Below are 14,493 nucleotides of genomic sequence, written 5' to 3' on the forward strand. Positions count from 1 at the left end.
AACTAAATTCGCAACCAATTTGCTCAAAAAACAAAACTAAATTCACAACCAAACATCATTATTGGTGTTCAAGCCCATTTCAAAGCATAGGCTAATTTGGTTGTCAAACCAATTCAATTCCAAGCCCTCCAATATCTACATCCAAGCAGAGCCCAAGTTGTATCAGGTGCCATATGTAATACTCCCTTCGTCTCAAAATTCTTGTCTTTTAACATGTGAGCTCTTCAATTCGTTTCATTAAGCACATACACTACTTATGCTCGCCGTAAGGCCCTCCATGAACAAGATTTCTAGCCCTCGGTTGTAACACATGCTTTTGTGCAGCGTTACCTAGCTGATTTGGCTATGATTAAGCCGGCACCACGGCACCACGCCTATGCAGCAATAGGCTATGGTTCCTGAAACTGAAAGTGCAGCCCGCTGGATTCTTTCACCTACGGGACATGTCAAAACTAAGGTATATGGAGTTGTTTCTTCTTCCCACTCAGTTTCACAGTTTGCAGAGACTCCATGGGTCTCTTCCTGGGTGCTTTGGTAGTGCACTTCACAGGGTTCACCGATTCGAGCATCTGAGCCTAGGAAAAAAGAACGATCGAACATCTCTAGAAGCCATGGTGTGCTCTTGCTCTAGCTTCTTCTGATCTTCTGGTGAACCGAGTCGTTGTAGCTTCGGACTGCAATATGGTTATTGACGATGTTCATAAAGTGTTGAGTATCATGATTAGTTAGAAAATACGAGGTAGACTAGGATTTATTTTGACTTTGTACTTTAAATTAATCATGTACTTCTATATATAGTATATGCCAACGGGACTCAAGTAATAAATAACGACTTCAGCAATCCCTATCTCTCCCTTTTAACATGGTATTAGCCTAATTGGTCCAAACACTAGCCACCTCCCACCCCTTCCGCCCCACACGCTGCCACCGGGGCGGTCGGCCTCCATGACCGTCGCCGGCCGTCGCGCCGCCCGTACTGTGTTTATCCGCCGGTCGTGTTGATTGGCTGTCCTAAAAAGTCTTTTCCCCGATTTGTTGATCTAGATTTTTCTCTCTTGGCCGTCGCCTTGATCGTCGTTTTTTTGTTTTCAGATCTAAGATCGGTTTGCATCGCCCACCTCCGTCGTTGACACCCGCACGTTTCTACTCCGGCACCGGTGCGACCACCCGGCCTCCTCCCCGACCTAGCGGCCTCATGCAATGTGGCAGCCCGTCCCGGCCGTGGTTCGCACGTCTGCCCGCCTGTCGCTCTGTGTCGATCGTCGTCGTCCTCATCTGATTAAGATCCTGCATCACCTCGCCTCCACCTCGCTCGGCTACATCTGTCTGCTAGCCCTGACGCCGCGCCACACATAATGGATGGACCGACTGCGTTGTGATGCGCAGCTTGCGCCCCTCTTAGTGGTGGGCCACGTGCACGCGTCGGCTGTTCGCGCGTCCCTCGCACATGGCCTCAGTGGCTCGGCCACCTCATCACCGACCGGGGACCCCGACCTTACGAGTGTCCAGATTGATCACTTGGTCGCCGCTTCGCTTCATGCATGCCACGCGACCCACCTAGCTAGTCGCTTGTGCGCGCCTCCGCATATCCTGTAAAAATCGTCCCCGAGTTCAGCACACCCCTACATCAATCGAGCAACAGGTCGCCCCGTCGGGCCGCCGCCCAATGGTTCTCCCCGTGGCTGCACCGACTCGCGCGTCGCTGTCGTGTTGCCCCTTCGGGCCGCGAGACGTGGTCCACACCGCCGCCTAGAGGCCGTCCCCGCGGTTGCAGTGACCCGGGCTCCACTGCTGCGCCGCCCTTTTAGGCCGTAGCACCGCGGCCCCCATCGTCGCCCCGACCCGCCTGCTGCCGCTACGTCGCCCTTCGGACCGTAGCGCCGCGGCCCGCGGTCCACTCCGCCGTCCCTGTGCGTTGACTTCTCATGGTATGCGCTGCGCCGCCTCCATTGACGCGGGAACGCCACCTTTCATGCCGGTCTTCGTCACGCTGACGGGTTCCTCGCCTACTTCGAGCACCGCCACCGCACTCCTAACCTAGCCGTCGCGGCCACCGCTGCTACACCCATAGCCGCCTCCGTCAGTCCACCCCCTTTGTCTTCGCCCAGCACCAGCTCGTCGTTAGCGTCGTCGTCATGTTCCCCGACCAGTTTGTCTGCTCCGACCACCGTTGGTGACATCGGCCCCACACCGATTGACGCCACAATCGTTTCGAGTCTCCTCCTCTACTGGCACCTCCGACTCCTCGACATGGCATACAGCTCGTGCAGATCCCTCATCTATGCATGCCCGGTGCTGGCAACACCGATACGTGCCTTCATCCATGACATGTCCCCGGGCCTGGCAAGCCTGGTGCGGCGCTTCATCAACTTCTTCTCCGTCTGTTTACGCATGGCCTGTGCAGGCAACACCGACGCCTGCCTTCGTCTACAACGTGTCCCTGGGTTTGGCAAACCCGGCGTGATGCCTCGTCAACAACGTCTTCTTCCCGGCGCACCACTACTTCGACACCATTGCGGCCATGACTAAATCGGCGCCTCTTTGCGCCCGCGGCTCCATAGCGGCTTCCTCAACACCATCTACCCCGACTCGACATCGACCACGGCTTCACCACCCTACGCTCTCGGCTACCTCAACAACCGGCACAAAGGGCTACCGCCTTGCTTGAGCAACCTTGTTGGTTTCCACTCCAGCCACAAGTTTAGCGATGCATCGACCATTACGACTGTTGGGGGATGTCCGTCAGCTTACCTTCGAATTCTTCTCCAGTCTCATCGTCTGCGTCGTGATAACCCAAAAGTATAGGGGAACAATTGTAGCCTCTTTCTATAAGTAAGAATGTTGAACCCAACAAGGAGCTAAAGGTAGAACAAATATTCCCTCAAGTTCTATCGACCACCGATATAACTCCACGCACGCTTAACGTTCGCTTTACCTAGAACAAGTATGAAACTATAAGTACTTTGTAGGTGTTGTTGGATAGGTTTGCAAGAATATAAAGAGCACGTAAATAAAAACTAGGGCTGTTTTAGGTAAAGAAGCAATAAAGTTAGTATAGCGAGTGTTGGAAAGTGGTGGTAGGAGTTGCGAAATTGTCCCTAAGCAATTGACTACTTTACTAGACCGATAGCAAGTTTTATGTGGGAGAGGCCACTGCTAGCATGTCATCCCTCACTTGAAATTCTATGCACTTAGGATTGGAAATATTAGCAAGCATCTGCAACTACTAACGTTCATTAAGGTAAAACCCAACCATAGCATTAAGATATATTGGCCCCCCTTCAATCATGTATGCATCAATTTCTATGCTAGGTTGAAGCTTCTGTCACTCTTGCCCTCCAATACATAGTCCTATCAACATACAACTAACCCTATGGTGTGATCCACGCGCACGCTCATATGATGGGCACTAAAGGACATCAACATAACCACAAGCAAATTAAACCAATCATAGCAATTCACCAATTACCGATAGGACAACGAAAATCTACTCAGACATCATAGGATGGCAACACATCATTGGATAATAATATGAAGCATAAAGCACCATGTTCAAGTAGAGGGTACAGTGGGTTGCGGGAGAGTGGACCGCTGTAGATAGATGGGGGAAGGTGATGAAGATGTTGGTGAAGATGACAGAGGTGTTGGTGTAGATTGCCGTCACACGATGATGGCCCCGGCGGCGTTTCAGTGCCACCGGGGGAGAGGGGGAGAGGGCCCCCCTTCTTCTTTCTTCTTCCTTGACCTTCTCCCTAGATGGGAGAAGGGTTTCCCCTCTGGTCCATGGCCTCCATGGCAGCGGAGGGGCGAGAGCCCCTCCGAAATTGGATCTGTCTCTCTGTCTCTCTCTGTTTCCGCGTTCCCCAATTCTGCCCTTTCACCGTTTATTATATTCCCGGAGATCTGTAACTCCGATTGGGATGAAATTTGGACACAATTTTTATCCGGATATTTGCTTTCTTGCTGCGAAAGAAGGGCACCAACCGCCTTACGGAGTGGCCATGAGGGCCCAGGGCGCGCCTGACCCCCTGGAGCGTGCTCCTCACCCTCGTGGGCCCCTCGGGCATCGTCTCGTGTTGATTCCACTTCCCAAAATTCACATATATTCCAAAAAAAATCTCCGTTAGTTTTTATCCCGTTTAGACTCCGTTTGATATGGATTTTCTACGAAACAAAAAACATGCAACAAACAGGAACTAGTACTAGGCACTAGATCCATATGTTAGTCCCAAAAATAGTATAAAAAGTTGCCAAAAGTATGTAAAAGTTGTAGAATATTGGCATGGAACAATCAAAAATTATAGATATGACAGAGACGTATCAGCATCCCCAAGCTTAATTCCTGCTCGTCCTCGAGTAGGTAAATGATAAAAAGATAATTTTTGATGTGGAATGCTATCTAGCATAATCTTGATCATGGCATGAATATTAAGACACGAGTGATTCAAAGCAATAGTCTATCATTTGACATTAAGACAATAATACTTCAAGCATACTAATAAAGTCATGTCTTTTCAAAATAACATGGCCAAAGAAAGTTATCCCTACAAAACCATATGGCCTGGCTATGCTCCATCTTCACCACACAAAATATTCAAATCATGCACAACCCCGATGATAAGCCAAGTAATTGTTTCATACTTTTGACGTTCTCAAACATTTTCAACTTTCACACAATACATGAGCGTGAGCCATGGATATAGCACTATAGGTGGAATAGAATATGATGGTGGAGGTTGTGTGGAGAAGAAGAAAAGGAAGAAAGTCTCACATCGACGCGGCTAATCAATGGGCTATGGACATGCCCATCAATTGATGTCAATGTGAGGAGTAGGGATTGCCATGCAACAGATGCACTAGAGCTATAAGTGTATGAAAGCTCAAACTGAAAACTAAGTGGTTGTGCATCCAACTTGCTTGCTCATGAAGACCTCGGGCATTTGAGGAAGCCCATCATCGGAATATACAATCCAAGTTCTATAGTGAAAAATTCCCACTAGTATATGAAAGTGAAAACGTAGGAGACTCTCTCTATGAAGAACATGGTGCTACTTTGAAGCACAAGTGTGGTAAAAGGATATTAACATTGCCCCTTCTCTCTTTTTCTCTCTTTTTTTGTTTTTTTGGTGGGCTTCTTTGGCCTCTTTTTTTTGTAGGCTTCTTTGGCCTCTTTTTTTGTAAAGTCCGGAGACTCATCCCAACTTGTGAGGGAATCATAGCTTCCATCATCCTTTCCTCACATGGTACAATGCTCTAATAATGATGATCATCACACTTTTATTTACTTTCAACTCAATATTACAACTCGATACTAGAACAAAATATGACTCTATATGAATGCCTCCGGCGGTGTACCGGGATGTGCAATGATCTAGCCTACCAATGAAATCAAAAAATGGACAAGCCATGAAAACATCATGCTAGCTATCTTACGATCATGCAAAGCAATATGACAATGAATGCTCAAGTCATGTATATGATGATGATGGAAGTTGCATGGCAATATATCTCGGAATGGCTATGGAAATGCCATGATAGGTAGGTATGGTGGATGTTTTGAGGAAGATATAAGGAGGCTTATGTGTGATAGAGCATATAGTATCACGGGGTTTGGATGCACCGGCTAAGTTTGCACCAACTCTCAAGGTGAGAAAGGGCAATGCACGGTACCGAAGAGGCTAGCAATGATGGAAGGGTGAGAGTGCGTATAATCCATGGACTCAACATTAGTCATAAAGAACTCACATACTTATTGCAAAAATCTATTAGTCATTGAAACAAAGTACTACACGCATGCTCCTAGGGGGATAGATTGGTAGGAAAAGACCATCGCTCGTCCCCGACCGCCACTCATAAGGAAGACAATCAATAAATACCTCATGCTCCAACTTCGTTACATAACGGTTCACCATACGTGCATGCTACGGGAATCACAAACTTCAACACAAGTATTTCTACAATCCACAACTACCCACTAGCATGACTCTAATATCACCATCTTTCTATCGCAAAACTATTGCAAGGAATCATATATATCATATTCAGTGATCTACAAGTTTTATGTAGGATTTTATGACTAACCATGTGAATGACCAATTCCTGTCATCTCTCTAAATAGATATAAGTGAAGCAAGAGAGTTTAATTCTTTCTACAAAATATATGCCCATGCTCTAACAAATATAAGTGAAGCAAAAGAGCATTCTACAAATGGCGGTTTTCTATGTGAAGAGAAACAGGCAATCCAAACTTCAAATGATATAAGTGAAGCACATGAAGCGTTCTATAAAGCCATACTCAAAAGATATAAGTGAACTGCAATGAGCATTCTATAAATCAACCATGGAATATCTCATACCAACATGGCGCATCAAAGAAAAGTGAAAACTAAATGCAAAATACGCTCCAAGATTTGCACATATCGCATGAACGAAACGAATCCGAAAACATACCGATACTTGTTGAAGAAAGATGGGATGCCTTCCGGGGCATCCCCAAGCTTAGACACTTGAGTCTCCTTGAATATTTACTTGGGGTTCCTTGGGCATCCCCAAGCTTGAGCTCTTGCCTCTCCTCCTTCTCCTCATATCGAGACCTCCTCGATTCTTGATCACTTCATCTACACAAAACTCAATAGAAAGTTCGGTAAGATCCGTTAGTATAATAAAGCAAATCACTACTCTAAGTATTGTTGTAAACCAATTCATAATTTTTTTTGCATTGTAGATACTGTAATATAACTTTTCCATGGCTTAATCCACTGATAGAAATCGATAGTTTCATCAAAACAAGCAAACAATGCATCAAAAACAGAATCTGTTTTAAATAGGACAGTCTGTAGTAATCTGAAAATTCACCATACTTATGGTACTCCAAAACTTCTGAAAAAATTAGGAAAAATAAACAATTTGTATAGAAATACAGTGCAAAAGGTTTCAGAACCGTTTGACGTTCCAGTAAAAAACGTAAAATCGTGCACTACAGCCAAAGTTTCTATTTTGCACCGCACGAACCAACAAGCAATGTAAACATCCTAAAGGCAAATCTTGGCACATTATTTTTATAATAAAATGGATTTGTACTTTATAAAAGCACAACACAGAAATAAATGACTCTATAAAGCTTTCGGGTTGTCTCCCTGGCAGCGCTTTCTTTAAAGCCATTAAGCTAGGCATATAGTGCTCGAGTAATGGATCCACCCAGATCCCAAGGTATATCAAAGCCATTTTTAATTAACAATGATTTGTGATTTAGTAGTGAGCAAAAAGTAACATATATCATGCAACAACAAAGTCTAACTCTCTTCCTATGCATCGGCATGTCATAAAAGAACAATTCATGCACACATAGTAAAGGCCAATGCATAGTATAAACAGTCTCTTGCAATTTTATCATATTGGAAACATGGAGAGGCGGAGATGTAGTTCCTCTCTCATAACAATTGCAAGTAGGAGCAGCAAGCACATGCATATTATATCTATCAAAATCATCATGTGTAACGGTAAAATGCAACCCATCAATATAATCCTTAATAAGGGCAAACTTCTCCGATATAGTGTAGTCAGGAGAATTCAAAAAGATAATAGTACTATCATGCGTGGATGCAATATCAACAATTTCATATTTAACATAAGGAACTATAGCAATTTCATCTCCATAAGCATAATTCATATTGGCATCTTAGCCACAAGAATAGAAAGCATCAAGTTCATCAAAAAGGGATTTTTCAAACGAATCAACGAGATCATAACAATCATCATAGCAATCATCCTTTGGTAAGCACGAAGGGAAATTAAACAATGTATGAGTTGAAGAGTTACTCTCATTAGAAGGTGGGCACGGGTAGCTAATCTGCTCTTCCTCCTTTTGTTCTTCGCTCTCCTCATCATCTTTTTCATCCAATGAGCCCCCAGTTTCATCAATTCCTTCTTCCATAGACTCCTGCAAAATATTAGTCTCTTCTTGGGCAGTGGAGGAGTCCTCAATATATGGTTTAACATAGGCCTTAGAAGCATAATTATCATAACAATATTTAAGTATGGCAAAATTTTCAGATTTGTAAAGAGTAGCATCTTACTTTCCAATCAAAGAAGCAATTTCATAAGCACCCTTAAAAGCAACAAAATCTTCAATTTATTTAACATCATAGTAATTATAAACACCCTTAGCATACGAAGATACGATTCCATTATCACTAAACTCACATTGGTAGGGAAGGTGTTTCTTAGGGTCTTCAAAACAACAAGTAAAATCATATATTTCACATAAATTCCAAGCATAGCGTTGCAAACAATGAATTTGATCCAATAAAAGTTTCCCCTTTTGAGATAAGCGGTGTCGCACATAACAAGCATGCTCATCTAAAGATTTGCCCTCAACTAAGCTAGTTGGGGTTTCAGCATGAACACATAGGGATCGAAGATGATCCAAGTAAAAAGCTTTAGGAGTGTGATAGATACTGAGTGGTTCTTCAACCATTGGTATAGCAGGTACAACTATTTTTTTTGGTATTTTGCGTTTCCTACCCATAACTAAAGATAGAAAACAAGAGCACAAAATAAAAACTACTTAGTGATAAAGCAAACAAGCACACACGAGAATATTCACCCCACGCTATAACTCCCCGACAACGGCGCCAGAAAAAGGTCTTGATAACCCACAAGTATAGGAGATCAATTGTAGCCTCTTTTGATAAGTAAGAGTGTCGAACCCAACGAGGAGCTAAAGGTAGAACAAATATTCCCTCAAGTTCTATCGACCACCGATACAACTCCACGCACGCTTAACTTTCGCTTGACCTAGAACAAGTATGAAACTAGAAGTACTTTGTAGGTGTTGTTGGATAGGTTTGCAAGAATATAAAGAGCACGTAAATAAAAACTAGGGGCTGTTTTAGGTAAAGAAGTAATAAAGTTAGTATAGCGAGTATGGAAAAGTGGTGGTAGGAGTTGCAAAATTGTCCCTAAGCAATTGACTACTTTACTAGACCGATAGCAAGTTTTATGTGGGAGAGGCCACTGCTAGCATGTCATCCCTCACTCGGAATTCTATGCACTTATGATTGGAACTATTAGCAAGCATCCGCAACTACTAACGTTCATTAAGGTAAAAACCAACCATAGCAAGATATATTGGTCCCCCTTCAATCCCGTATGCATCAATTTCTATGCTAGGTTGAAGCTTCTGTCACTCTTGCCCTCCAATACATAGTCCTATCAACATACAACTAACCCTATGGTGTGATCCACGCACGCGCTCATATGATGGGCACCAAAGGACAACAACATAACCACAAGCAAATTAAACCAACCATAGCAATTCACCAATTACCGATAGGACAACGAAAATCTACTCAGACATCATAGCATGTCAACACATCATTGGATAATAATATGAAGCATAAAGCACCATGTTCAAGTAGAGGGTACAACGGGTTGCGGGAGAGTGGAGCGCTGTAGATAGATGGGGGAAGGTGATGAAGATGTTGGTGAAGATGACAGAGGTGTTGGTGTAGATTGCCGTCATACGATGATGGCCCCGGCGGAGTTCCGGTGCCACCGGGAGAGAGGGGGAGAGGGCCCCCTTCTTCTTTCTTCTTTCTTGACGATCTCCCTAGATGGGAGAAGGGTTTCCCCTCTGGTCCATGGCCTCCATGGCAGCGGAGGGGTGAGAGCCCCTCCGAAATTGGATCTGTCTCTCTATGTTTCTGCATTCCCCGATTCTTCCCTTTCACCGTTTCTTATATTCCCGGAGATCCATAACTCCGACTGGGCTGAAATTTGGACACGATTTTTATCCGGATATTGGCTTTCTTGCGGCTAAAGAAGGGCACCAACCGCCTTACGGAGTGTCCACGAAGGCCCAGGGTGCGCCTGACCCCCTGGAGCGCGCCCCTCACCCTCGTGGGCCCCTTGGGCATCGTCTCGCGTTGATTCCACTTCCCAAAATTCACATATATTCCAAAAAAATCTCCGTCAGTTTTTATCCCATTTGGACTTTGTTTGATATGGATTTTCCGCGAAACAAAAAACTTGCAACAAACAAGAACTGGCACTGGGCACTGGATCCATATGTTAGTCCCAAAAATAGTATAAAAATTTGCCAAAAGTATGTAAAAGTTGTAGAATATTGGCATGGAACAATAAAAAATTGTAGACACGATGGAGACGTATCACGTCTCTACCGTTGTGACTGCAGCGAGATGTTCAGTATTATGATTAGCTAGGAATACGAGATAGACTAGGATTTGTTCTGGCTTGTCTTGCACTCCAAGTTCACCATGTACTCCTATATGTATGCCCATGGAGCTCAAGCAATAAACATTGATTCCACCAATCCCTCTCTATCCCTTCTTACACAAAGGCACAGGTGGAAGTTACGGTAATGTCTTACGGGAATCAACCTGGCTAGTGATTTGGAGGCTTGCACTTTCATCTTCTAAGGTAGAAAGTCCAATTTCAAGGCTCATAGCCTTGCCAAGCATGCTCTAGGAGTTTTCGAGGGATGCATATGTGGCTCATTCTGCCTCATGATCTAGTTTGTATCCCTAATAACATTGAGTAATAAAGTGGAGCATGTTTAGAATTTTTTAAAATCAAAACTCATATATTAAATGAGGAGATTGGAGTTTTAGAGTGTTACAAGACCCCACCGAGCACGGCCTGACAATTACTCGATTACCACACATTTCCCTAATTTCTTAGCACTGGCGATAACCCATAGTTTAGTCTCGTCGACAACAATTTTGAGAAGGATTGGCGGCGGTACGCTCTTGGGTCGGAAGACCCTAATATTCCAGTCATTCTATATTGTCCAAGTCACAAGCATGGTGATTGATGCCATCGGTCTCCTATTGCAGTTGGCCATGTCGGTTCTATTATCCCACCATTTGAAGAGGGATTCGTGGAGGTGCCACGCAATGGTGTCTGTCGTGGAATTGTCATGGCAGATGTCCTAGTGTGAGGACTTAGTCGTGGAGCCATCACGATGAGGTTAGCTTAAAGGGGTTAATCAGGACAAAGGACACGATGAGTTTTATACTGGTTTGGCCCCTTACAATGAAGGTAAAAGCCTAGTCCAGTTTGTAGTTGGTATTGCTAGGGTTTCGATGAGCAAGGAGCGAATACGCTTGACCCGGATCTCGATCTGTTGTTTCTTGTCCTAAGCCGCCGCTAGGTCGTCCCCTTATATACACGGGTTGACGTCTTGCGGCCCTCAGAGTCCCGACCGGTTTATACAACGTGACCGGCTCGGTGACCTTTCTCATATACCTTACAATACAAGTTTACATACATGGCAGTTTATAATCATGGGCCTTAAGCCGCCTTCGGGTCTCGGCTCTCTACCAACCCTATCTATGAACCGCCACATGCTCTTGGGCTTCCTTGAGATGGGTCGTTATAGGGATGACCCGGCCCATCCTGGGCGGGTCATACCTATTAGTTATTTCCCCAACATTAGGCCCCAGGTTGATTTGAACTTGTTCATGTCAATCTCCGAAACTTAGAAAAATCCTTCCATATCCGCTGCGAAAACCTTGTAACCCGCCACGACGTCATCTCCAAAAATTTCGGAAACCCGCCACGACATCATCTTTTAACGGATCTTTATCTTAATGTCTTTCTGAAAATCGAGGCATCCAATTAGCTGGATAACCATCATTTGTCCTCCTCGTCTTCTGCGCCTGCCTGTTTCCCTGTCTCCTTATAAATAGGACCGTAGAGCCACCTTCCACTCTTATCCTTCTCCTTTCTTCTTCCTTGCAATGCGTCGCCCCGTACGAACCTCGCCGCCGTCGACCTCCGTCCTCGACCTCAACTCCAGCCGCTGCATCGCCCTGAGTAGACCAGAAAACTGTGGCGCCACTCCACTGTCCTAATAGCATCAGTAAGCCTTCTGTCCCTCGTCATGGATCCATCATTAGGATTTGTCAGTGTTCATCGGTGTTCGTCGCTGTCCTTCCTTCTCTTTATTTAGATCCATAGGTTAGATTCAAAAACCATAGGAAACTTGCACGGTAGTAGTTTTAGCACTTGTTTTGATACTACAATATATATCCCCACCACAACAGATCTCCTCTAGGGCACCTCTTCTTTTCCACTATCATGAATTTATTTCCTTTTTCTGAACTACGGTAGATCCAAATTTGCAACCTCAATTTGCGGAATCTGTTTGTCCCAGTACTTAGCAAATTTTGCTTTCGGCAATTCTTGAATATCTTAGTCATGGCGGCTTATTCTGCTGGCTTATCTTTACTCCATATATCATTAGCCCTCGCTTAAGCCGCCATCATAAACATGTACTATAATTGTTAACTTGCAATCCCACCAACTAACGTGAGCCGACAATTTATTTCCTTTTTGATTGTCCTTTCACCATGCCGCCGAAGACGATGACAACTTGCAACTAGGTTCGTTCCACAGCCACCGAAAGCACTTTGAAGGATTTTGTCACTGTTGGATATTTACCAGAGAAAAGTGTCATGCAATATCGTGCTCCTGACCCGGATGAAGAAAGACCTCAACCAAAAGGTGGTGAAATCATTGTCTTTATAGATCATATGAACCGGAGCTTCTCACTGCCCGGCTCAAAATTCTTTAGGGATGTCCTGCACTTTTTCAAGCTCCATCCGCAAGATATTGGACCCAATTCTGTATCGAACATCTCTAACTTCCAGGTTTTTTTTGTGAAGTATACCTTCAAGAAGAACCTAGTGTCGAGCTTTTCAGAGAATACTTCTACCTGAACCGCCAGAACGAATACACGAATGGTCCTAGCTTGGAACTTGGCGGGATTTCAATTCAACGCAGACGAGACGCCATCTTCCCTCAAGTAGTCATGCCAAGCCATCCTAAGGACTGGAATCAAACATGGTTCTACTATAAAGACATCTCACCGTCTGATGAAAATCCGATGCTGGGTTATTGTGTTGATCGTCTCGACGCAAAGTACCAACTTCCTGATAAACTCACCCCCGCTGAACGCAAGAAACTTGTCCCCACAATCAGAAGAGTTCAAGCCTTGCTAGGAAATGGTTTGACCGGAGTCAACTCAATCCGCTGCTGGGTCGCATGGCAGATCATACCTTTAAGCCGCCGACCCGGCTTGATGTGTTCAAACACCAAAGGAACTAATGATCCTTTACGTCATAGCTCTCTGCGAAGACTGAAGAGGCCATCGTTGAGATGGCAACCACACTTGTCAATAGCAAATATGAAGACTGCAGCCTAGTGGGTTTGAACCCTTTCTGCAAGCTTAACCCGGCGCCAGAGGTAAATCTTTTGACTTCTTTTTCCTCACCAGTTAATTATTGCATGGACTTCAACATGTTATCCTTCCACGGGCTAAATCTGACTTCTGGAAGGCCAAATATGACCATGAGGCTGCCAAAAAGGCTAAGGCTGCTGCGAGAGCCGCCAAAAAGACCGTCAGGAAGTCTAAGAAGAAACCCACTGCCTCTGATTTACTTAAGATGGATGATACCTCTGAGTCGGAGGTAGCCCTTGACTCTCTTGGCCTATTTTTTAACAACCTTATTGACACTGACTATTGCCAGGATGACACGGGGGCCAGCCAGGCAGTTGAAGAAGAGGTAACTATTATTTCCTCCGACTCAGAACCTTTACCAAGGCAGAAACTTCGGCGGGTAACCCGGAAAGTAAGGTTTTCACACCCCTTGGCTTATTTGGATCCTCATTTTCTTTTGAAACGACAGCAACATGAGAGCCGCCACCAGACCCGGACCGGTGGAGATGACGATTTATCCTCCGGCTTACCGAATACTTCTTGGAAACGCCAAAATGAGTTTTTTTAACCTTAACCCTTGTATTTATCAATGAGCTACTTTTATTAGTCACCCAATTTTGATTCCATTTTTGCAGGAGATTTCCCGTTCTTCTTCTGGTGACTCATCTCAACTCAACTGCCAGCTTTCAAGACTGCCCCCGGGTAAGATAATTATCTTTCTTCTATACCTTTATAACTTATCATTATACTGACTTGCCCAAAATTCTCTTTAGCGGTCAAGCGAAGCCCAAAAAAGCAAAGGTGACAAAACCGGCCGAAGATCCAAAAACCGCTGAATCGGATCAGCCAACCCTTGTACCAGAACACTTTGAAGCACCGGAAGATCCTGCTATCGACGCTCGACCGGATTTACCTGAGCCGTCTGTCGATGAAACCATTCTTGATCCATCAACTGTTGAACCGTCAAGCTCAGCTAACCCGCCAGAGACTGACAACGATGATGTTTTAATCACTGGCAGCAGATTTGTTGAACCCAGGAATCCAACTGTACTAGCGAGACACTCTGCCAAACAGGAAGTCATGGAAAGACGAAAAGTGAGGTTCGATGTCTCCCACTATGCTCAATTGAGTAATAGTGAAGTGCTATCTGGTTATCTCAGTCAAGTGCACTCCAGCCGTGATTTAAAAATTGAGATGGTCAAACAGATGCACCAAAAGTATGAGGTACGCTCTCCGGCTTATATAAGTTA

The sequence above is a fragment of the Triticum dicoccoides genome, chromosome 2A (genome assembly GCF_002162155.2).
Source record: "Triticum dicoccoides isolate Atlit2015 ecotype Zavitan chromosome 2A, WEW_v2.0, whole genome shotgun sequence".
Taxonomy (NCBI): Eukaryota; Viridiplantae; Streptophyta; class Magnoliopsida; order Poales; family Poaceae; genus Triticum; species Triticum dicoccoides.